We start from the raw sequence: 27,186 nt of genomic DNA, 5'->3' as shown, positions 1-27,186 counted from the left end.
GAATAATCTAGCTGAAAGAGAAAGTAAATTTAAAATGGCCTTATACATTGCAATGAACGTTAAAGGCAGACATGCACATAAAACATTCTTTTTGTCACTTACTAACTGTGTGAAATTAGGAGGTTACTGAACCATCTCTGCATTTCGTGGTCACCATAAGCAAACAGGGCCCATGACACTTATCTTAGAGAGACATTGTAAAGGTTAGAAATATTATAGGTTATTAACTTTGCATATGAGTGGCATATGGTAGATGTTCATAATAGTAGGCATTATTGTCATCATCCATTCAAATAATTTGAACTCACAAAAGCAATAATTGAAGAATACACGCAACAAATGTCATCAGGAGAGCATAAATAAATACAATGCTATGATAGTACAGGGCAGGAGAGGTGCACTTGGTTAAAGAGAGGACATGAAAAACAGGACAGAATTTTAAGAACTACATAGAACGTGAAAGAACTTCCAAGCAAACCAATGGCTTGAACAAAACCACAGATTTAGAAAAGCTGGCATAGATATAAGTAACAACAGCTTGTTTTTTAACACAGACCACACAGAGTAGAATAATGAAGAGACTAATGTTATGATTTAATAATATTTTTAAAATTATATATGAAGATGCAAATTAAAACAAAGGCATAACCATGGGGACAATTTCAGACTTTAAAAAGAGTTAAACAATTTAGTGCTTCCATGTCTCTCTGCCTTGGAGCATGCATTCCAAAATGTTAAGCACAGAATAATCTACCACATAGTACCACAAAATGTGTTTGTTGATGGCTGAATGGGTTACTATGCCTATTTTCTTCCAGGCTATTAGGCAAGAGGGACACTGCCACCCATAGACAGTGTCTGTTTCCTTGCTGGAAGTTCTCCTATTTCAGTATGTGGAGGAGGCCTAAGACTAGACTTGCTCTTGGTGAGTGGCATGATCAATCTTCCCAAGTCTCCCTTGTTCTAAACATCCTACAAAGACCCTTTCTTGTTCACAAGCTTAAATTCAGCCTCAGGAACATGCCAGAAGTGGCCTTTTGTGACCTGGACCCTGAAAGATTTTCAAGCCATAACATTGTCTACTTTTCCCTTACCCCTGGGGCTGACACACCGACTTCTTAGCTGTTTCTGAAACACGCCATGCTATTTCATGTTTCTTCACTTTTCATGTATCATTTCTTTAAGCTGAAATATTTTACATTATTTTTTGCAAGTTTTAGCATCCAGAATAGCATCCTGCCCATGAGAGTCACACAAAATAATTGTTGAATTGAAATACTTCTTTATCTCTGAACTTGTACACTAATATAATCCAATATCTTTCACCAACTGTGGAAAGATGTACCTGACTGAAAACTAAAAGCCAGGGAATCTCAGTCTTGCCCTCCCCTGAGAAACTCATGTTGCTCATAATGTCTATTAAGCTTTCTAAAAAACACTATTATGAGTTTAGTTTCTCTGTGAATTTGTCACTGAGGACACTGAAGCACAGAGTAGTTAAATGACTTACAATGTCAGAGAAATACTGTTAAGCACTAAGACTCAGGTCTGTGAGTGCGAAGTCAGCTTATTACACTCTATTGCCTGACCTGGGAACATGAAGGGCTTTCATGATTGTCATGCAAACTTTTATGTTCTGCAAGACATGGATCAAAAGAGTCTGCCTGTTTAAAAACAGAGCAAATGCTTTTAGTCCTTCAGGTTTCTACATGGTTGAGTACTAAAAAGATAATCAATTTATTCCATTTGGAAGAAAATCATATTAATTTTCTATGTATTAGTATGTTTAGTTTCTGTCCTGAAATATCAATGAGTTTGGTGTATCTAATTGCACTTCAAGTTCACTTAACTTATTATTACTTAATAAATAGTGTATAATTTATTTAACATTTTAAAATACCTACTCTTTGAGAAGCCCAGAGTTAAATACAGTATAGAGAAAAGTATATGAGTGAATTCCATTATTAGGCATATATTTTGTTTAAAGCACTCTCTTTTGGTGTACCTATATTCAAAATATATAAAATAATGTCTTGATCTTTGAATATTTACAATTTACTTTTGGGAGATAAAAATATTTTCTTTTTATTTAGTTTATATTGCCTTATCAACATTTTAAAGGTTTAGCTTACAAAAGAAATAAAGACAAAAATAAAGAAAATTATCCCTGTACTATTCAACAGAAATATTAAACATAGGTAAAGAAATTATGATAAAAATAGTAAAAAATAAATAAAATCAGAGGTGTGTAGTCTACGAAATATTTTCAAAGTTTTCCATAAACTCGTTAGAATCTGGCAACAAATTAAGTTCTAACCTTACTAGTAACCCCTTCAGAAAGGGAAATGCTGCATGCTACAATTTTATAGTTTCCATTTCATTAAGAAAAATAGTTGCACAGTAGAAAACAATTATTGCAGAGACAGTATCTTCTAATAAATAGAACACAGCAATGCAATGGAAAATCTGTGTCAATTATATTGGAACGGGCTTTTTAATTAAAATTATACAAGAAGGTAGGAAATGGCACCAAGCACAAAGAATGAATACTAATTTTAAAACATTTCACTATGATTCACATCAGTTCTAAATATTAATGGAAATATAATCCCTTTATCCATTTCTAGAGGAACAGAGGCACTACAGAACTGTTTATAAAATCATCTGAAAAATACCATCCTTTTGTGATCACTAGACACCTATATGCCAGAATTGGTGCCAGATATAAAGAAAATGTCCTTTTGTAACCACTGAATCTTAAAGTTTTACCATGACAGATGATAACTCTGGGACAACTATAACAAGAGTTAAAATGAAAAGAGGTAAAGACTTCTGCTTTTAGTCACGAAGAACTGGATAGTATCATATTAATATTCACTAGAACAACTTGATAAACCAGGTGAAGTTTTTAAAAAGCATGAATTTGAAGCCACCCTAGAGCAACTAAGCCCATAAGATTGGAAAGAACAAAGGTCTAAAAAGAAGGGAAATATAGGAAGACAATCCAATGTGTATCAGTTTCCCAAGTGGAAATTTACTAATTCATTAGCAGTAGCCGAGAAGTTGAAAAGTAGAGTAAAATTATGTAAAAACCTGAAAATCTAAGAATAATATTCAGTAATCTAACAGTAATTTAATATTCTGCCAAGATATATTTTGAAGGACAGAATCTTCTACGAAAGAAACCTTAATAAATGTGCAACCTTTCAAAAGTTGCTTATGTAAAGAAAGCATGATATGAAAATTAAAGAGCCCTTATAAAAAGACTGAATCCAAGCTTCAAGTCTGATAAAACTCAGACTGGATTAAGATGATCTACGCCTACGTCAACTATATGAAAAAAATAAAAATAAGTTCTAAGTGTGGGAATATAACACCACTCAGAGCCTCAAATAGTTTCTGAAGTATTTCATGACATTTAATAGAAAACAGCAGGCATACAGAAACAAAAAAAAAATCTAAAATTAAGAGGAAAAAGTTGACATTAGAAAAAAAATTCTTGGGAGAATAAAATATTAAATTTATCAGACAAAGAAAGAAAAAATATAATATGTTCAAGTGAATAGATGATTTGATGGACAATGTCAACAGAAAACATAAATCAATGGAAGACAGAAATACACTGAAATTCTAGAATGTAAAATAAAATCATCAAAATTAAGAACTCAATATATGAGATTCACATAAATCAATGCCACTGTGGAGATACTTAATGAACTGACAAATAGGTCAGTATATCAAGACTAAGATATGGAAAGAAAATAAAAGTAAAAGTTCAGACAAAAAAAGGGTAAGAGACATATGAGACACAGTTGATGGTCTGCCATATTTATAATTGGTGTTTCTGAATAAGGGAAGAGAGATGAAAGGAGAGAAGAAATATTTAATGATATAAGATTAAAGAACTCTCAAAATCTAATGAAAGATATCAACACACAGACACAAGAAGTTTAAAAAAACTAAGCAGGATAAGTAAAAGGAACAGATGATAGGGATCATAGCAAAACTGCTGAAAACTAAAGAAATGAGAATGTTTTCAAAAGAGCCAATGTTTCCCATTTTTTTGTTTTGTTTCGTTTTGCTACATGTTACTTTCAAAGGAGCAACAAGACCTCTGTGCACAAAACTACTTATTAGTATTAAATTAAATTACAACCTGCAAGAATGGAAGAATTTTTACATTTATGAATGAGAGGGCTCAGTATTTTAAAGGTTCAGTTTTCCCTAATTTGATCTGCCAACTCAATGAAGTTTTATTTAAACAGTAAACGATAAAATCAATGGGCCAAGCAGGCAGAAACAATTGTGAAGAGCAACAGAGCCAGTTGGCACCCACCACCAAACACCAGTCACAGTCATGAAGACAGTTTGGTACTGGCATTAGGAGAGACATATAGATTAACGGAAAAGAAATAAGAGTTCAGAAATAAACCTACTCTTACGAGACATTTGAAATTAACATAGGTAAATAAACATAAATGGGGAACGATATTCCTTTAATGAATGATGCTGAATCAATTGCTACTTATATGGGAAAAAAATCTTGGTTCCTACTGTATACTTTAAACAAAAGTTATTCCAAGTGGATTTTAGATAGAAACATGAAAAATAAAGAGAAATGAATTAGGTACAATATATTCTATCAATAGCAGGATCGAGTAAACATTTAAACTTTAGAACATTATACAGTGTTGTAAATAAATGAACTGCTACTGCATTCAACAGCATCAGTAAGTCTCACCTAAAACGTGTTGTTAAATCTAGGGGGGTGATTATACAGGTACATTTGCTTTGGAAAACACATCATTTTACATTTAAGATCTTTGCATCTCTCTCTCTTTTCTCTCTTTCTCTGTCTCACACACACATACACACACACGTGTGTGTGTATTAGACTTCATTAAAATATTTATTTAATAATAAATAAAGTATGGATGAAATTCTGTGCATATTTACTCCTATTGGCTCCTACTCAAGGTACACTGCCCTCTCTGTACCCTTTGTATTCTACTGGGGCATCTCTTAGTATGGGATAGGATTGGTTCTCCTTAAAATCATGCAATATGGAAGACCAGCATTTGCTCCAGCTTTACACAAAAATAATATTTTTTTTTTTTCTTTTCGAGACGGAGTCTCACTCTGATATCCAGGCTGAAGTGCAGTAGAGCTATCTCAGCTCACTGAAGCCTCTGCCTCCCACATTCAAGTGAAACTTCGACCTCAGCATCCCAAGTAGCTGGGATTAGAGGCTCCCACCACCAAGCCCAACTAATTTTTGTATTGTTAGTAGATATGGGGTTTCACCATGTTGGCCAGGCTTGTCGTGAATTCCTGGCCTCAAGTGATCCACCCACCGTGGCCGCCCAGAGTGTTGGAATTATAGGTGTGAGCCACTGCTCCTGGACAAAAATAATATTTTCTTCATGTCCCTGATTTGAAAATTGTTGGCAAACACTCCCCTACTACTACAAGTTTATTAAGGCAGAACCTTGCTTATTCTTCTATTTTTAGCTTTTAGAACATCACTATCCCTTAGTATTCATTAAATGTAGCAATAATTTATTTAAATAAAGGAAGAAACTAAGTTATAGAAATCATAAGACTTTCAGTTACATATATATAAACATTTATTAAGGGGAAAAGGTAATTTATAATCTGAGAGACCTAAGCCTGGCTGCTGGCTCCCAGAAAAACGAAATCCAGTAGCTAAAATAGCAAGCAGGGTTTTGTTTCTTTCTACTTCTCTGAATTCTGTTTAGCTGAGCTTGATTTTGTTTGGGCAGACTAATTCCATATGTCAGATAAAACAGTGAATGGCAAGCCAGGACTCACATTTTTCCAGTGTAACAATCCTAGTGGACAAAGCTTTCCTGCCTTAATAATTAAAACAGAAAAACTCTGGGAAGGGATCTAATTGGATCAAGGATCTATTTTGGGACCAATCACTGTTGAGAGACAGAATGAAGACCCTGATTAAATGGCTGGGGACATTCCTTTAGTTGGAGGTGGAGCGGGTAGGATTGGCTCCTTTTGAACCACATAGAAACAGGGTTACACACAAAGTAAATCACAAGTATTACTTTAACTAAACACGAATAAGTGTTATCTGCATTCATTGACACAGAATGAAACCTGAGAGAATCACATCAAGAGAAAATATTCAGAAGTTGAGGGGTTGTAGGGAGGTAGAAAGGGAGGCTGTGGAAGGGAAGAGAAATATTAAATTAGAGAAGGAAAACTAATAATCTGTGTGTCTGTTAATGGGAATATCCTTCTAAATCTTGCCATTGTTTATCTTTCCCTAAGGATATGGGATGATTGAGAATAAGAAAAGCTTTGCCTTACTCCCCTACATTCACAAGTCATGACCATAATATTCTTTTTTAAAACAATGTTAAGTGCTTTACATTATATTATTCTCTTTAACTATAATGAAGTTTGAGTTTCCTTGAATATTTTAAAGGCTATTTCCAGAAAACATCATAAAAATCTGTGGCTAGAACTTCTCCTTCTGTGAAGATGGAGGAAATGTAATGTTGTCTATTCCTCCTGTTAAGTACAACTAAAAACTCTGGATATCATATTTAAAATAAACATTAATTCCAAAGTTAGAGAGACAAAGATATAGCAGCTAAGGTTTGGGTACTCAAGAAGTGACACAGTGGAGAGTGCCCTGAAATTGCTTTTTACCTCACATATTTGAGACTTGGAATTGAAGAAGCTAGCCACCCAGAAACACCAAAAGCACACAAAAAAGAAGGAAAGAACGAGAAAAAGCCTGTTGTCTTCAGCTAGAGGACCAGAGAAGGCAGTCTAGCAAGACAGAAAAGTTTTAGATAACAACCTCATTAGTCCAGCCAAACACACCTAAAATAACTGTACCCACCTTCACTCATATCAACAAAGACCCGGGCGGGGCTTAGACTTCCGCATTTCCCAGGCAAAACTGAGCATCAACTAAACTTTAAAGCCCACTCAACAATTAAGTCAAAATAAACTACAGAACTAAATTTACAACATGAAACTAAAACTTTTAGAAAAACACGTGGAGAAAACCCTCAAAAAGTTCTTAGACAACACCAAACTCATGATCCATACAAGAAAAAAAACTAATGAATTAATTTCATCAAAATGAAAAAAATGTTAGCTCTGCGAAATACCTTATTTGGAAGAGACGAAGACAAACTACAGACTGGGAGAAGATATTTGCAAACCACATATCTGTAGTATCTCATCCAACTTAAAAAAAGTTCTCAAAACCCAACAGTAAAAACAAAACAAAGAAAAAACATTTCAATTTAAAAGTGGACACAAAATATAAGCAGCTATTTCCCTGAAGAATGCCCAAGAAGAAGTAGACAAGATTGGTTTTCATTTGTTTTTTAAATTGTGTTACTGTGATAAATAAGCTATGACTACATTTATTATAAGGCGGATTAGTCTCAGGAGGTTGTAATGAAATAAAAGTCAAAGAACTGTTTTTCTGATACATCTCTCCTTTGGGTTTTTAGCATTAAAAGCCTATTCTAAGTATATCTCTATTTTAAAATGTTGTCTCATGAAACATAGTTACATACACTCTTGAAAATGTAAATCACTATTTCAAACTCTATGAAAGGCATCCATTTACTAATACAGATCAAAACATGTCTCAGTATTTTAATACACAATTTTTATCAATCAGAAACATCTTTTATTTATGTTTACTTTTCTTTCAGTGAAATAGAATTTTTGTTTGGCCTCCCACAAATTAACGTTTTGAGTGAGTGGAATATAGTCTAAAACATGGGAAAAAAAAAATCAACAGTACATAGAGGCTCATAGATGAGGTTGATTTTAATTATTTTTATATTAAAATATATGCATCAGCATATTTTAATTAATATCTTTTTTGTATAAACATTATTCATATAGTTTAAGTTTTAAAATTTAAAAAGTGTCTTTGTCTTGGATATGGGAACTGGATTCTACTTTCAATATATCTGCATTTATGGAGTCAGTCTATAGATCCCTGTTTTTTTTTGTTTGTTTGTTTGTTTTGTTTTTTTTAACCTGGAACACTTAGATGGCCATTTAAAAAAATACTTTCCTTCTTAATTGTCCTCTCTCTACAAAATTTTTTACAAATTAAATGGGACAACTTTTGAGTATTAACCACATCATATCTCTCACCTCTTGCTTAAAAAACTGTCTAGTGATTTCTTGTTACAAAGAAAATAAAACCTAAACCTCTGACAATGGTGTTCTGCTCAATATCACTGGTTTCCTGCCTGCCCCTCTGATCTGACATCAACCCCAACCACTCTCCTAGATCCTCTACACAAGGATTTGTATTGCTGTCCTTCTGCCTCATATGTGCTTTTCCCTAATCTTCTCATATTTGGGCTTCTCTGACTTTTACAGCTCAACTGAAATATTACTTTTTCAGATATACCTTTACCATGCACATCCTAGTTGAAACCCTAGTCTTCACACCCCATCAACATACTCCACTTCATACTGTCAAATGACTCTCCTCAATTGTGTGTGTGTTTGTTTATTTTTTATAGCATTACTGCATTTTAAATAATCTCATTTATGTATTATTTTTCATTTTTTCCAATCTGACCCCTCTCTCGAGAATATATGCTTAATCAAGATCAGGGCAAAACTTGGTCTTTTTGGCCACTTCATTTTTATCACCTAGAACAGGGCTAGGATACCAGGAAGAGAGGATGTGTGTGTTGAATGCATAAATGAATAAACGCATCACTAGGTAATTATTATACAATTTTAAAAGCCACCGCTTACATAACTTAGACGAGTTATGTAACCTCTGTGAGATTTTTTTTTCCTGTCTAAATTGGGTGGAATAAAACATTTCTCAGAAACTCATAGTATTAATTTCATATTTTAAATTCTAGAAACTACACTTATGATAGTTCTTTCCTGCCTTTCTTCCTAAAATCCCCATAGCTGGATTTTTTTTTTTAATTTTTATTTTTTTATTTCAATAGGTTCTGGGGGAATAGGTGGTGTTTTGTTACATGAATACGTGATATAGTGCTGATTTCTGAGACTTTGGTGCACCCATCACCCAAGCAGTGTACACTGCACCCAACGTGAAGCCTTTTATCCCTTACCCACCCTCCACTCTTTCCCTCCAAGTCCATTGTATCATTCTTATGTCTTTATGTTCTCATAGCTCAACTCCCATTTATGAGTGAGCACATATGATGTTTGAAATTGGAGACCATTATTTTAAGTGAAATAACTCAGGAATGGAGAGCCAAGCATAGCCAGATCTTAAGAAAAGTGAGAAAAAGGAGGAAGAAGAGGAAAAGGGAGCAGGGAGGGGAACAAGTAGCAGAACAATTGGAGGGAAAAAGACAAGAAAAAGAAGAGAGAAGGGGAACGACAGGGAAAGAGAGAAAAAAGAAAAAAGGAAAATCCTAAAATGCTAAAACTTGAAGAATAAACCTAAATATAGTCAGATCACTGGGCATGTAAACGTTAATTCATTTATTCAACAGCGTAGCATGAAATGAGGGGTGCTACCAAGGTTATGCCAGAGTTTTCACAAAACTTGGCAGATGTACTCTTATAAATCACAAGGTGTTTTTAATAAAAAGAGTTATTTTGAGGGGCAGGTTAGATGATTTTAAAAACACAAAGGAACAATAAATTGCTATTTGGGAAACTCTGGCACCCCAGATATTGGTACCAAATATTGGTATATGCTGGCTTTTCACCATATAAATCCACAGAAATCAAGATACAGCAGGTATTATGAGTGCCAAATTTTACAGACGGTCAACATAGCTAGGGGTCCATATAAGCTGGAGGTTGCTTTTGGTTTCATGTTGACAGAAAAATAAATTAGTGGTAAACTAAAGATGATGGAAGCCTTTCAGACCCCAAATACAACCTGCGTCAAATTTACTGCGTGAAACACAAACTCCAGAATCTCTGGTTGTTTTGTGAACCTCTCTCTCAAATCTGCACCCCATGAGACTCCTTTCCAGCTATAACTTTTTGGAGAAGGATCACTTTAGAATAGGCTGCTGCTAGATTTACCTGAGCTTAACATTTATTTGGAAATATTGATTACTCAAAATCTGAGTAGACGGTCAGTATGATTGTCTGTGGTTAATTTTATCTGCAAATAATCACGGCCAACGATGTCACAACAGATATTTTAAACATGATAATGTTTGCTCCTTAGCCATGAGCCTTTCTGGCTGGTTCATTGCTTGTTTATATATATTTTTTTCTTTTATGGTATAAGAACATTTGGAAAAATAAACTCAAATGAAAAACAAACTTACTTAGTGCAGTTAATCCCAAAATCTAGCAAGAAGTATTAAAAGAATATTGGATTTTTTGAAGAAGATTTTGGTACACATTTTTAACCTTGACTATACTGTATTTCATTAATGTTTTGCAGTGATCCCTTAAGATTATTTAAATTTTCCGTGTAAAAACAATTGTTTGATTTTCAACCACACAGGCTCCAAATAACACTCTATGAACTAAGAATACATGGTACAAGCACACAGCAAATTCCTTAGCATTGCGATGTTTCCCATGTTGTCCTGCAGAGTGGCATATTATAATTTGAGTTTATTTCTTCCTGTATGACGTGTGTATTCCATTTGCTTGATATAATCCTGACGTATACTCCTTGTCCACACGTATTTATTAATAGCTCCCCTTTTCACTATGAAAAAGTCTGAATATGAAAGGTAAAAGATATTTACCTTTCTATTGGTCAGACTTTACTAACTGTATCAAGAAGGAAGTGGCACACACCACCATTCTAAAGGTAGCCTATAGTTGTGCCTAAGACTCTAGCCTTGACCATTGCAAGATCTCAGTCTAGAGATAAAGCAAACAATAGTTAGACAAAATCATTTGTCATTGCAGAACAACAGTCACAGGCTTTTCAGATGGCAGTGGACAGACTGTTCTGGCAGCTAAATCCCCTCCACTAAGCTGATGCCACATTTCAGATTCTCGTACAACAACATTCTATTTCTGATACTGAATTCTATATTAGTTAGTGATTAAGTTTAGCTACCTTTAATAGACTATCCAATGAATAATGGCTTACACAAAGATGGGGCAATGTTTACAAGTATCAAAAGAGGCAGAGCAAGCAATATTATCACTCCACTCTAATACAGCAATTTTCTAAGTATTCATGTGAACGCAGGAATCTCCAAGACACTGATGGATGTTCAATGTCTACACCATTTATATAATAATACCATAATTGTTACTTGCCTTTTTGCAATATGTGGACACTTGCATTAATGACACAAAAGAAATAGTAGTGAAAACTGTTGGCATTTTCGTACAAATCAAGACAATGAAATCTTCTATTCTAGTAGATATTTATCTCTTCATTGCCACACTATTGAAGGCAAAGAGCCTGTTTCACTTTAAAATGCCTTTGATGAGGCAATAAAGGTACTACTTTTGTCAAATTTTGAGTCTAATCCATATATTTTTAATATTTTATGTGACAAAATGGGAGGATATATAAAGCATTTGGGATGCATACCTAAGTAAAATACTTACCTCAAAAACAAAACACTTGTGCTTGTTTGAGTTGTAAGCAGATGAGCTGCTTTTTTCATGAAATACTATTTTTACTTGAAATATAGGACTGAGAGACAAACTAGCTATGTTCAAAAAAGTGTATGGCAGGTATTTTTTCAATAACAAACTAAGTGCATTTGTCTCTTCAAATAAAACACTTGACATCATGTATTGTCAATGATAATATATGAGGTTACAAATGAAAACTGGAATTTTGGAGAAGTTGTTATCTCCCGATGTAAGATTGGCTGTTTTTCAAAAGTTAAAGACTTTCTTATTAAAATACTGGTGATATTAACCAATGGATTTTGTATGTTTTATAATTAAATAGGCTAGCAGTTGGAAAGTCTGCATAAATCAGTGAGCTAATATTTTTAAATAATTAGTGTATGATGTTACAAAATCATGCATGGGTAAAAGATCCACTCAAAGTGTAAGATGGATCGATAGATATTTACGTAACCCAGTGAAGAGTTTTTTATATGAATTTTAAATTCCACATTGAAACTCACCTATAAGAAACTTAACACTTATCAATTTGGTTTATTATCAGAGAAGAAAACCCACAATCATCTTAAAAGGTTATTAAAGTACACTTTCTTTCTCAACTACTTATGCCTTTTCCGTGCAGGAACAGATTTTTCCTGTATACTTAAATTTTAGAAAGCACATAACAGATTGATTCAGAAGCAGATATGAAAATCAAGCTGTCTACTTTTGCACCAGGCCTTACGGTCTTTTTTAAAAAAGTAAAGTAATGCCATTTTTGTCTCAAAATACATTGGTTTTTGAAAAATATAAACATGAAAAATACATTTTGAAAAATATAAACAAATATATGCAATTCAAGTTAAACTATAATGTGATTAATATAGTGTTTTTTAAAAAAGGAACTACTGTGACTCAAGCCTGTAATCCCAGCACTTTGGGAGGCTGAGGCGGGCAGACCACGAGGTCAGGAGATCGAGACCATCTTGGCTTACACGGTAAAACTCCGTCTCTACTGAAAATACAAAAAAATTAGCAGGGCATGTTGGCAGGTGCCTGTAGTCTCAGCTACTCGGGAGGCTGAGGCAGGAGAATGGTGTGAACCTGGGAGGTGGAGATTGCAGTGAGCCGAGATCATGCCACTGAACTCCAGTCTGGGCAGCAGAGCAAGACTCTATCAAAAAAAAAAAAAAAAAAAGGAACTACTAAATATTTAATTTTTTCTTAATTTTAATTTTAATGTGCTAATTTTCAACTGATATAACTTATATAATCATAAACTGTCTTGGGTATTCAGTAAAGAAATTTTGGACCAAAATATTTGAGGAACACTATTCTACTCTAAGGCACATGGTTACAATTTAAAACATATGACCTCATTGTTTCTATGAATACACAATTAATGAATCACTGAAACAAAAAACGATTAAATGAGAAAAACAACACTTAGATATGTATTGCTACATCCTTATTTAATATGCACGAAGATAGAAGACTAAACAACCACCACCAAAGTAAATCAGGCATACAAATATGGAGAGAGACAAAGAGACAGAGATTTCTTAGAAGAATTATGGAGCAGAGGAAGCCTCATGAGCTGTCATCTGCAAGCTGGAAAACCAGAAAAGCCTGTATTGTAATTCAGTCTGAGTCTGAAGGCCTAAGAACCAGGTTTTAAAAATTTGTCAAAAGTGAAACATGTGAAGGGATTCAGGAAAAGGGTCCTCAGATTTGCCCAGTTTCCCAGAAGTGTATTTTTAAAAGTTAGAGAAAGAAAAAGTTGTGGCACAATATCATATCTATATTGCCTATATGCAACAGCTTTGCAAAAATTAATGTAGGGCGTCAGAAAGGTTTTAAAAACACTTATACTCTGACCCAGTAATCTCAGTTGTAAGATACTAACATGCTCCAAATATGACTTGGTAATAAATCCAAACTCCAACAAACCTAAAAACATGTAAAACTTCATCATAATACTATTTATAATAGAGAGATCCTGGAAACAATGATATATCTAAGAATACCATGATACGTGTGCACAACAGGATGTTCTATAGCCAGAGAAGTAACATTTGTAAGGTGACTTTTATATAGAAAAACATTTATTAAGTACAAAGCAGCCATACCTAAGGTATTAGTTACGGTTCTCTAGAGGGACAGAACTGCGTCTGAAGCCGAAAAACCAGGAGCATTGATGGCCAAGGGTAGGAAAAAATGAATGCCCTGTCTCAAGCAGAGAGAGTAAATTCGCCCTTCATCTACGTTTTTGTCTTATCTTTGCCCTCAATCGATTAAATGATGTCCACTTACTTTGGAGAGAATCATCTTTATTCAGTCTACTGATTCAAATACTAATCTCATTTGAAATGCCCTCATAGACATATCCAGAAATCATGTTGCACCAGCTATTTGGGTATTGTTGACAAAAAGAGTCAACCTCTGTAAAATATTTTAAGCGGTTTATTCTGAGCCAAAGATGAGTGACCATGGCCCTGGACAGAGCCCTCAGGAAGTCCTGAGAACATGTGCCCAAGGTGATAAGGGTGCAACTTGGTTTTATACATTTTAGGGAGGCATGAGACATCAATGAAATACATTGAAGAAACACATTGGTTCACTTCAGAAAGGCAGAACCACTCAAAGTGGGGGACTTTCAGGCAATACATAAATTTAAACATTTTCTGATTGGCAATTGGCTATATTTGTTTAAAGTCCTGGGATCAATAGAAAGGAAATGTTCAGGTTAAGGTAAAAGATTGTGGAGACAAGGATTCTTTTGAAGTCTTATAGTGGCTGCCCGTAGAGACAATGGATGAAAAATATTTCCTCTTTACACCTTTAGAAGGCACCAGACTCTTAATATTTTTAGGATTGGGGGGGGCCTGGAAGAAAAAAATCTAGCTATGTTAATAGAGATTCTTTACAGAGGTACATTTTTCCCCATAAAGGACAGCTTTGCAAGACCATTTCAGAATATAGCAATGAAACATGTTTTGCGCTAAAATATTTTGACTTCCTTCTTTGTCACATAATGTTATGCCAGAGTCAGATTGAAAAGTAAGATATGCTACATATAGGATTAAATAAAAAACATGTGATGAGAATTTATGGTTTGTAGGGCATGACTCCCCAGACCTCTTAGATAGGAATTTGGGCAAGATAAAAAAAAATAAGAGCTTAGTCCTCAGTATCCCTCAGCCCAGTCAAGTTGACACATAAAATGAATTATCACAGTACCTTAAAATGTTTTAATAACATGGGGAAAAAATAAATCAGGAGAAAAATAATATCATGTGTCAACAAAAGGAGGATTGCAACTGGAGATGATCGGGCTTCATCTCATTGAGAAGATGGCATTTCAGCAAAAGTGTGGAGAGGATGAGGAAGAAAACTACTTAGCTATCTAGAGGCAGTATTAATTCACTTGACATATTACAAAATGGCTTAGTGGCTCAGAATGAGGAGTAGTAAAAAATGAGGCCAGAGAAATAATGAATAAGCTTGATAGATTATATAGGACATTTTAGAAACCTCTAAAAAAATTAGCTTTTGCTTTGCACGAAAAGAGATGCAGTGGTAGGTTTCCAACAATAACAAAATCCCTTTAAAAAAATTATTTGAATGTTATATCAATAATAGACCGTGGAAATTCTGGAATAGAGGAAAAATAGATACCAGTTAGGAAGTGTTATAATAATTTAGAAGAGATGTGATGGTGTAAACCAAAAAGTATCTGAGACAGGTCTCAATCAAGTTAGGAGTTTATTTTGCCAAGGTTAAGGACATGCCTGTGACAAAGTGTCAGATGACCCTGAGAATGTGCACTCAAAGTGGTTGGGCTAGAGCTTGGTTTCATACATTTTAGGAGGACTTAAGACGCATCCATGAATACGTGTACATTTGTTCAGTCCAGAAATGCAAGACAACTCAAAGTGGGGTGGGAGTGGCTGGGGGTGGAGAGCTTCCAGGTCATAGGTGGATTCAAAGATTTATCTGATTGTCAATTGCTTGAAAGACCTAGAATCAATAGAAGAGAGTGTCTGGGTTAAGATAAGGGGTTACGGAGATAAAGGTTTTTATTATGCTGATGAAGTATCCAGGTAGCAGGCTTCAGAGGGAATATAGTGTAAACGTTTTTTATCAGATTTAAAAACCTGAGAGTGGCTGGGTGTGGCGGCTCATGCCTGTAATCCTAACATTTTGGGAGGCTGAATCTGGTGGATCACAAGGTCAGGAGTTCAAGACCAGTCTGACCAACGTGGTGAAGCCCTGTCTACTAAAAATACAAAAATTAGCTGGGTGTGGTGGCATGTGCCTGTAGTCCCAGCTGCTCAGGAGGCTGGGGCAGCAGAATCACTTGAACCCGGGAGGCAGAGGTTGCAGTGAGCTGAGATTGTGCCACTGCTCTCCAGCCTGGGCAACAGAGCAAGACTCCATCTCAAAAAAAAAAAAAAAGTGCCAGACTCAGTTATTTCTCTTCTGCATCATTAAAAAACACCTATAAAGGAAAGAGGATTCTCCAGAGATCATAGATGTTTTTCCACAAGAACCAACTTTGCAGGATTATTTCAAAATATGTCAAAAAATATATTGTGGGGTAAAATATTTTTATTTCTTCTAGGACCCGCTACCTGTCATGTTGGTATATTATTGCTATAAACAGTCGAATTTGTTAATCTTAAGGTTTCTGTTTTAATGTTAAATGCTAGTCAACTGTGCCTGAACTGCAAAGGGAAAAGAATGTAATGAGGTATTTCTGACCCCCATCTCCCATCATGCCTAAACTACTTTTTCAGGTTAACTTATGAATGTCCTTAGCCAAGAAGAGGGGTTCATGCAATTGGATGGGAGACTTGGAATTTCATTTTTGGTATACAATGATGATATTATAATAGCAGTAGAGTTGACTAGAAATAAATAGTGAGGAGCAAAAATGGTTACAAGCATTAAGCGTAGGGTTTGTAAGAAAAAGAAGACACATTGGCAATTTGAATGATGTAATCATTTGAGTGACCATGTGATATGGTTTGGCTGTGTTCCCACCCAAATCTCAACTTGAATTGTATCTCCCAGAATTCCCATGTGTTGTGGGAAGGACCCAGTTGGAGGTAATTGAATCATGGGGGCTGATCTTTCCAGTGCTATTCTTATGATAGTGAATAAGTTTCATGAGATCTGATGGGCTTGACAGGGGTTTTTGCTTTTGCTTTTTCCTCATTTTCTCTTGCTGCCACCATGTAAGAAGTGCCTTTCACCTCCTGCCGTGATTCTGAGTCCTCCCCAGCCATGTGGAGCTGGGAGTCCAGTTAAACCTCTTTTTCTTCCCAGTCTCTGGTATGTCTTTATCGGCATCATGAAAACAGACTAATAAACCATGGGACAATGGGAAGATTGTATTGCATTTGTTGAGTTGGTGAATACTATATGTGAAAAGAATGAATCTGGAATTTAGTTTTGGGCATATTGAGTTTTAAGTGTCTGTTAAGTGAAGATTTGAAGATATTGGCAGTTCTGTGGTCAATTCAAGGGCAGAAATAGAAATTTCAGATAATCAGCATATATACATATAGTTTCTTGAAAGTGTGATACCAGGGAAATCATCATAGAAATGAAACTCACAGAAGACTAGATGTTCAAGGTATAATGCCTTGGGGCTCTCCAAAATTCAAAATGCACTGTAAACAAAATAAACCACTGAAAGAAATGAAGTAATTTCAAGTATGCCAAACTGAAAAGTAGATGAATATGGTGTCTCGCAAGTCAAGTGATAAAAGAATTTTAACAAGCAAAAGGTAATCAGCTGTGTCAAATGATGTTGATAAGTCAACTTAGATTAGAATTTACAATAGTCCTTGTATTTAGAAAGGGGAAGGTAATTGAGTTGTTTCAGTGGAGTGGTCTGAAGAGTGAATGATATAGATTTAAGAGGATATAGTAGCAAAAGAGCAGAAAACAGATCACCTTTACATACGTTTTGAAAATGTTTTTCTGTGAACCGGGTAGGCAAAAGACAAACTGAGGGACAAGGGTAATGACAAGATAAGGAAAATTATCTTATAATAGAAGAACAACATCATCAGATACCATTTATATCCTGTCTCAGATACCCTCAGTCTTACCTATCTCTGGGGACCCTGGCTGCTTGCTTTGCCCAGTGGCCATACAGATTAACATTACACAGATATCACCCAGCTGTGCCACAAGGGACATCTCAAGTAGTTTTGCTGCCTAAGGTTTCATTTAGATTTCCAATTCTATGGTTACTTCGGATTCAGAAAGCACAACATATGCAAAAACTTATTTGGCTTCTTTTGTTGAAGGTGATAGAACACTGAAGTTCAGAGAATATTTGTGAGATGAACTTTGACTATGGTAGAATATGAAACCTTCACTGCTTATCAGATGAACTATTTGGGGAGTGTTATTACCCAACTGTTTTACAGTGAGTTAAATTATTCTGTACACATTCACTGTACTTAATTTCTGTAGTATGCAAATACATAGTGAGATAGATGTACTTAGCATCTGACAGAATCATCTTTTATTTATTTATCTTCAGTGTAAGAACCATAATAGTAGGATACATAAAGTAGTCCCTGAAACAGCTCTCCCCCACCCTGTATAGTAAACCAGAAACAAAAATACATCGGAAGAAAAATTTAAAAGATTAGCACCATCCTCAAAAAATGGAAAGATAAATGATGTCATTTTCTCATTTAATTTCCTCATCTAGACTCTGAAAATAATAATTAATAATAATAAAATTAGATGGTTCCTGACAAGTATTTACGGAATATTCAAAAATTAATCCAGTAGTAGTAGCATTAATTGCAATTCCATGGTTAAATGTGCTTTCACTTTGTAATAGATCAACACTGCTTCTCATGCTTACTATACAGCTAATGCTCTCAAGCCCCATTGGTTGAGAAAGTAAAAATGCTTTGCCTTTTCAGAGCAAAGATAGCAGTACCCCTTAATGGTCTTGCCACAGAACCATGTCAAATTTCTTGTTCTCTATCATAATACAGTCCTCTGGGACTTTATGCAGAATGTAAAACTGGTCCGGTATATTGAAGGCAATAGGCCAGTTGAACCTACTAATCAAAAAGTGTCAGAGACCCTAGACCTTTTCAGGAAGACACACATGCACCATAGGGTGAAAGATAAGCCACTAAAGATTATGAACCTTATCATGGTAATGAACTTTTCTGGAGCATGCTGGCTGGCACAGCCTAAGATAAAGAGCAATATGGTATATCTCATACCTTCTAACAATAAAATAGGACACAGCTATTCGTGGTCATCTTTCTATGCGGAGGCAGCATACATCACATTTAGTAATACTTCTACCAAGTAACTTAGTGGTTTGACAGTTGCATTTTGGGCCCAGCACTAGAACAATGTGTTCTGCTCCACATTTATGATCACATTTTAACTCTTCTAACATTTGGGAAAACTGACCAAGGAACCTCGTGAAGCTAGAAGTCTTCAGGGTGAATAAGCATTCCACATGGAATCTCTGGCAAGTCCTGACATGAAAGCCACACAAAGTTGCACAGATTTCTGAGGTAAGCCCATTCTTTCTCCTAGAAATAACTAGCATCTCTTTAAAAGAATCAGCACAGACTGAAATTTGGAAAATGTAGCTCCAATCTGACTGGAACCTGCCCTAGAACTGCATATTGTCAAATCTCCTAAGTCATAAATCAGAGCAGGCACAGCAATTATTTTACAGTGGCAACATACCTTGAGGATAGAGCCAGAGACAAACATATGGTACAACTAAACACACAAACAAATGGCTCAGAATCTCACCTTTCCTCTCTTGGTTCCACAGACGCTTCTCTCTCCACTGAAACCTCTGTCTTTGTGGGGTTTCTGTACAACCAGCTGACAGATTAGAAAAGAACTCAGGCTTACCTGGTTAACAAATAGATTGGCTATCTATATCGGCACTAGCTAAAAATGAGCTCCTGCCACATTAGAACCCACTCAGGAGCAGTACCCAAAGAGAGCAGTGATGAGAGCCACTCCAGATACGCAGAGTTGTGAGCAGTACATGGGATCCTTCACTAATTACAGGAGTAATGGCCAGATGCCAAGAAATACACTCATTCCTGGGAAGTTGCAAGTGGCCTTGGTCATCATTTAGGTCATTACAAGAACAAAACTGGAAGTTTGAGGACAATGAGGTAATAGAAGAGGAACTATATACACCAGTGGGAGGTAGCCTAGAGTGCAGATATTTTGGGTCACATTTGATAACCACTTGAGAGCTTCTGCTACTACAGAGGGGCTGGAAAATGAGGTGGGCAGGAAGAACAATGAGTCAGCCACCCTTCTCTCCCACTCATGTCTTGTTCAATTGACACACAGACAGAGTGGTCATGGTGGCCAGGATGGAGGCTATATTGCAGCTCTTAACATAGCTTTTCTCACTAAGACTGGATGTCACTGCTCAATGCACAATCTGCAAGCAGCAAACACAGTATCTGAGTCCTTACTATGACATCAGCCCTCAGGGTGATCTAGGTCTATTGCATAGAAACATTCACTATTTGCAGAGACTGCATACTTCATAGCACACCTCTGAAGATGTCCTTGGAAAAGATAAAATCAATTGAGTTTGTCATAAAAGATACAGCCAGTTTGCTAATATCTTCCTCATATTTTGATTCCATATTTTTCTCTGCATTTCTTCCCTTTGTTAACCTCCTTCTCTTTTCCATGGAATTGTAACTAAAAAAAATCCAATAAGGATTAGAGAATTGCTTTACTTCAGATTCTATTTTTTCAAGGGAACATGAACTAAGGTGAATAGCATATACTATTAGGCTAATAGGAAGCATCTTGTGAGGTTGAGAAAATGATGGTATATTACAGGTATGCATGTACTCATGGACTACTATCTTAAAAAGAAGATATAAGGTCTAATACACAGGTGGAGAATATTTAAACAGGAAAAGTCCAAGATTCCCTCTGCAATTATAAAATTCAAAATCATATAAATTCCTATAAGCTGCATTATCTTCAAATTGATCTTCTGTAAAATATTGATGAAGGTGGTGAGACTTATGATAGTGTTAATATATTTGTGTCAGAAATTGTTGAGAGGAGCTCATAAATTTGAAGATGATTAGTAGAACAGAATGAATTACTATCATTAATGTGTCATAGTACCCATGTGTCATTTAGGATGTATTTGGCTGCCTATATGCATATATATACGATATATATGAATGTGTATGATATTGCCTATATGCATATATGAATGTATATGATATAGCCATATATATGATATATATACATATACGATATATCCGTATATAAATACATGTATATATATGGAGCTGAAGCAAGAGTTACAATGGTAGGAATAAAGATTTTAACTTCAGTTATGTAAAGGAAAAACTGGAAATAGTTCATTCATGTTTGATTAGATCAATAAACAACAATGAAATGACATTTCACACCTATTAGAATGCCTAAAATTAAAAAAGCACAGAACTGCAAATGCTGGCAAGAACATGAAACAACAGAAACTCTTATTTATTTCTGGTAGGAATGCCAAATGGTACAACCACTTTGGAGGAGAGTTTGGCAGCAATTTCTTACAAAACTAAACATACTCTTATCATACAATCTAGCAATCATGTTCCTTGGTATTTACCCAAATTAGTTAAAAACTTATGTCCACATAAAAACATACAGACAGATATTTATAGTAGCTTTATTCAAAATTGCCAAAACTTGAAAGCAACAAAGATGTCCTTCAGTAGGTGAATGGATAAAGAAACTGTGGTACATCCAGATAATGAAATACTATTCAGTGCTAAAAGAAAACGAGCTATCAAGCCATGAAAAGACATGGGGAAGCTTATGTGCATATTACTCAGTGACAGAAGCCAGTATGAAAAAGCTACATACTGTATGATTTCAAATACATGACATTCTTGGAATGACAAATTATGGGAACAGTAAAAGGATCAGTGGTTGCCAGTTGTTTGGAGAGAAGGTGGTATGAACAAGTGAAGCATCGATGACTCTTATGGCCGTGGGACTATTCTATATAATAGTGTAATAACAGATACATGCTATCATACATTTGTCCAAACCTATAAAATGTATAACACCAACAGTGAATCCTAATGTAAACTGTGGCACTTGGGTGATAATGTGTCAATGTATGTTCATAAATGATAATAAATGTACACTTCAGTGTAAGATTTTGATAGTGGGAGAGTCTGTGTGTTTGTGGGGGCAAGAGGTATAAGAGATCTCTCTGTACTTTCCACTGAATTTTACTGTGAACCTAAAAGTCTTCTAAAAACATAAAAACTGAGACTGGGTGTGGTGGCTCACGTCTGTAGTCTCAGCACACTGGGAGGCTGAGGTGGGCAGATCCCTTGAGCTCAGGAGTTCAAGACCAGCCTGGGCAACATGGTGAAACCCTGTCTCCACAAAACAAACAAACAAACAAACAAAAAATAGCTGGGTGTGGGGATGTGCGTTTGTGGTCCCAGCTACTCTGGAGGCTGAGGTGGGAGGATTGCCTGAGCCTGGGAGGCAGAAGTTGCAGTGAGCTGTAAGCACGCCAATGCACTCCAGCTTGGGTGATAGAGTGAAGCTGTGTCTCAAAACAAACAAATAAATAAATAAATATAAAGTCTGTTATTACTAATTTAATTAACATTCCCAAGGCAGGAATAAAGTGTAAAGGTACTTTGCGCTGCTGTTGTTGTTTAGCGCCCTTCCCTATTAATCTGCAAGGGAAATATTTTGCATAGGCTTCCAGTAGAATTCCTCTTAAAGTCTATGGGCCAGAATAGACACCACTCCGTCAAGTTCCTATGAGAGATGAACTGAATCACAATAAGTGGCCCATCTTCCCATTCGGATTTGAACAACATGAAGCTTCCATTCACAGAAGGAGATGGCTGAGACAGCAGCAAGCAGTAGAATCTGCCAGGATATATTCTTGTTTTATGCTTGCCATGACATAGCTATGGTTCATAAAAAGTGTGGTAGGAGCCATTTAGGACCTTACAGATGTAGGTGTCTGTAAATAACATGGTATGATGGTTAATTTCATGTGCCAACTTGACTGGGCCATGAGTTTCCTAGATATTTATTTAATATTATTTACTGTTATGTCTGTGAAGATGTGGCTGGATGAAATTATCATTTCAATCAATAGATTCAGTAAAACAGATTGTTCTACCCTGTGACTGAGCCTCATATAATCTACTGAACATCTGAATGGACTATAAGACTAAGTAAAAAACAGTTGTTCAATCTCTTTGCCTGATGGCCTTCAAGCTGGAACAAGAGTTTTCTTCAGCCTTTGGATTTGAACTTGAAGTAGAATTTACACCATTGGCTCTCCCAGTTATCTGGCCAGCAGACTCAGGCTAGAAGTATATCATTGGTTCTCCTGGATCTCCAAGCTTTGTTGACTACAGATCTTAGACTTCTTATCAGCTCTAAAGTCAAAAGTATTTTTCATTCATAGCACTTTGAATATATTTTTAATGTGATAAGGACATGAATTTTGTGATGGCTAGGGATAGAATATTATAGACTGAATATTTATGTTCCCCCAACATTTATATTTTGAAGCCCTAACCCCCCCTGAAATGGTACATGGAGACAGGGCCTTTGGGAGCTGACTGGGATTAGATGAGATCATGAAGGTGCGGTCTTTATAATGGGATTATTGCCCTTCTAAGAAACATCAGATATCTTGCTTTCTCTCTCCCCACTCTACACAAAGAAGAGGTCATTGAGTATACAGAAAGATGGTGACAACCTATGAGCCAAGGAAAGAGATTTCAGAATAAATTTGCCTTGCTGGCACCAGGATCTTAGACTTCCCAGCCTCCAGAACAACTGGTAGAAATAAACGTATGTTGTTTAAGCCACATAGTCTACGACGTTTGTTACGCAGCCTGAGTAAACCAACATATGCAGTGACCATGAGAGACACAGGTGCCCCTGAGACTGGTTTCCTCCTTTAAGACAAGTACAAAACAAACTTCTCTGGCTGCTGTGTGATGAAGTTAAGAAAAGGTGTAATGTACGGAACTAGGTTCTCTAAAAGTGGTTCCTCCTCATTTTCTAACTACAACTATTACACAAGTTAGGCACATTACTTCTCTCATTTGATTCCTCACCAGAAAACCAGAGGTTTTAACAACATTTATCTCATAGGGATATTGTGAAAATTAATTGAGTTAGTAGTCACTGTTATAGCATTGTGCTATTGAGTGAATTCTCAATAAATGGTATGTAAAAATGAGTCATATAGATTTAAATAATATTAATTTTATCTATTTCCCTGTATCTTTACATGTTTTTCTTTTATGACTTATTCTTCAGTCTCTGACTCACCTTGTCTTTCTTGCAGCCTGCAGAGCCTCCTACCTCTGTGCTGGTCCTGAGATAGAGTAAAACTGTAGTTCTCTGTTGGGGTGTCTGGAAACAGCAGGGTGCACTTAAAATGCCAGAAAGAAAAGTGAAAAATATGAAAAGGAGGAAAAATGGAACAGTTTCTAATGTTAGTTTGCCTACTAATTACTGAAGTAATTAAAGAGCACACAGAGTTTACCAATCCATGTAATACTGGCATTCTGTGTGGCATCTTCCTATACTGAAAAGGGCTGATTGACAGACTCTTCCTCCTCTTTTGTTTTGAAAGCTCTGAGCTCCTTTGGGCTTTTGGCAAAGACATTGTTTTCCTTTCCCGTGACAAATGCACAGATCTCAATGTTTGGCCCAAGAATTTCAGCCACAGCAGTAATGCTTCCTGCTAGTTGAGTAATTCGCAATCTACAAATGCATTCATATATGTAAATTCAGCTCCCACAACAGCATTGTAAGATTGGCAGAGTATTTTTCCCCATTTTACAGATGAGGAAATTGTATCCTGTTCCAAATGGATTGTGACCTCTTTGAGAGAGGAGGTCATATTTTATTTGTAAATGAATTCCCAAGCACAGGAACCCTCCTTGGGAATGCATAAATGAATTAGAGAGTGCATGCCGAAGGCAGAGCTGTCAAGGCTAGTGAATAGCAGATCTGTATGGAGAGTAGTAACATGCCATGCTGCCTGGCTCTACCACTCACCAGCTTCACGACCTTTAGCACGTCACTGACTCAGTGTCTGATGAGGCCTCTGTGGAGATTTAATATAAAGTTATTAGAAAAGTTTCTGGGATGTAATAATTGCTCATTAATGCCTGCAGTCACTCTCTTTTTCTCCCTACTCTAGCTGTGTCCACGAGTCCTTGAGAGGAATTTTGATTTATTAACACATAGTGGTCCAGCACAATGGTAGACTGTTTATACTGTCTATAATATATAAACTACCTTATTAAACTTAAAATTAAATAGCTTACACCCTGTCATGATTTTACATGAAAAAGAAAGGATGCATATGAAATAGCCAGTAGAAACTAACAAGTACAAAAATTCTTTCCACATACATGCTGTCATTAAAACTTCATCCCAGCCTGGAAAATAGGCAATACTGACTCTTACTGGATATCAAGGCTCAGAAAAGAGAGATGTTTCTTTTTCCAAGGTCAAATAGTTAGAAGATGGGGTTGACATTTAGTGAAAGATGTTTTTGTTTCTTAACTCAATGTGCACTTGCCCACAAGCATATAATATGTGTGTACGTACACCTGCTATATGACAGTATTTATTTTTAACTTCTCGTCATCTTTATTTATGTTATTGCTGGAGATATATTAGATATTTTAAAAATAATTTTCACTGAGTTTTGTGCCTTCTTTCTTCTAAAAATAATATATCCTGGAAACAAGTATATAATAATCTTTCAATATAGTTCTTTTCTGTAAAGGATGAATGCTGGAGTAGCCAGTAAGTTTAATAAAATAGCCTTAATGAGGGTCTCACCTTAATTTATCTCCACTCATGTTCTATTGAACTTTATTCCTGGGTCCACTAGGTTATTTTCTACGTAATATGATCATTTTAATGAGGGATAGGACATGGATAAGGGCACTGCAGTCAAGAACCTCAGGCAGCTGAGAGGCAAACGTATACCCTGAGAAGCTGAGATTGAGCATTTGGACAAAGAAGTGGAAGAGAAATCCTGGTCAAATATAAATACTGCAGAGGCCCTGTGATGGTTAATACTGAGGGCCAATTTGATTGGATTGAAGGATACAAAGTATTGATCCTGGGTATGTCTGTGAGGGTATTGCCAAAGGAGATTAACATTTGAGTCAGTGAGCTGGGAAAGGCAGACTGATCCTTCATCTGGGTGGGTACCATCTAATCTGCTGTCAGTGTGGCTAGAGTAAAAGCAGGCAGAAAAATGTGAAAAGAGAGACTGGCCTAGCCTCCCAGCCTACGTTTGTCTGCAGTGCTAGATGCTTCCTGCCTTTGAACATCAAACTCCAAGTTCTTCAGTTTTTGAATCTGGCAGTCCTTGCTCCTCAGTCTGCAGAAGTCCTATTGTGGGACCTTGTGATCATGTGAGTTAATACTTAATAAATTCCCTTTAATAATTAAACTTAATACTTAATAAACTCCTCTCTGTGTGTGTGTGTGTGTATACACACACACACATAGACACACACACACGCACGCACACATATATCCTATTAATTCTGTTCCTCTAGAGAACCCTGACTAATACAAATTTTGGTGCTAGGAGTGGTTCTGGAGGAACAGAATTGAGGATGGAGTTTTTTCATTGGTTTGGGGGTTTCTGGAGTTGGCTGCTTAAAATGATGAGACCCAAAAATGCTAAAGACACTACTTCTAATAGTATGAAGAACACTGATAGTCCTTGGCACGAACACGAACTGTTTAGAGAGCAATGGAAAATAAATGCATTTGACACTCCTGATTCATGACTTGTGAGAGGCAAGGGGTTTAGCGACTCCATACATAATACCTCTGACCATATGTGGAGAACCAAGGAAAATAATGAAGCTGGTTGGTTGGTCTTAAGTTCAGGGGGCAAATTGATGAAAGAAAATGATGAACTCAGGTATTCTATCTCCTAGCTTCAGAAGCAGATACCAAGACTCCAGTCTGCTAAGATTTCCCTAAGTGATAGTCTTATCTCCTGTAGAGAAGAGTTGAAGTTGTGGAAATACAGACACAGGCTCTTATCATGTGAGTGGCTGACCTGCTTTGGAAGGTGCATGCACAGCCTTGCCAGGTGTCTACTGTTAAAATGAGGGCATTGATTGGAAAAGAATGGGACCTGCCATTTGAAATGGGGATGTTTGGGAAGACCCTGATGAAGCTGAGTACACTAAGTTTGTAAATTCTGATGAAATTTTTTTGCCAAAAGAAACAGCTTCCCCATCTCCTGTAGAGGCAACATTTCCTCCCTAACCCATACTGCCATTAGCCTTTCCACCTTTGTCTGAGGAGACAAACTCTACACTGCCTGAGGCAACAGTGATGGCTTCCCCTGAGACAGTTGCCAGGTAAGATAATGTTGATTCTACTCAGGAGCCACCCCCAACACCCCTGTTTGCTTCTAGATCTATAACTAGACTAAAGTCCCAGCAGGTCCCTAGAGGTGAGGTTGAGAGTGTGACCACGAGGAGGCATACTACACTTAAA

General features: G+C 36.2%; 1 long non-coding RNA gene across 1 annotated transcript in view; it reads right to left on the bottom strand.

The window, feature by feature from the left end:
- Nucleotides 1-19,524, bottom strand: part of LOC111549693 — a 376,921-nt gene extending 357,397 nt beyond the window's left edge. Inside the window, exons 1-2 of the long non-coding RNA XR_002733804.1 lie at nucleotides 19,495-19,524; nucleotides 13,444-13,521 (exon numbers count right to left, since the gene is read on the bottom strand). This is a non-coding gene — a long non-coding RNA (uncharacterized LOC111549693). The remainder of the gene's footprint in view (nucleotides 1-13,443; nucleotides 13,522-19,494) is intronic.
- Between the last annotated feature and the right edge of the window lie 7,662 nt (nucleotides 19,525-27,186).

The sequence above is a fragment of the Piliocolobus tephrosceles genome, chromosome 7, assembly GCF_002776525.5.
Source record: "Piliocolobus tephrosceles isolate RC106 chromosome 7, ASM277652v3, whole genome shotgun sequence".
Taxonomy (NCBI): Eukaryota; Metazoa; Chordata; class Mammalia; order Primates; family Cercopithecidae; genus Piliocolobus; species Piliocolobus tephrosceles.
This window is presented reverse-complemented; position numbering and strand designations above follow the sequence as displayed.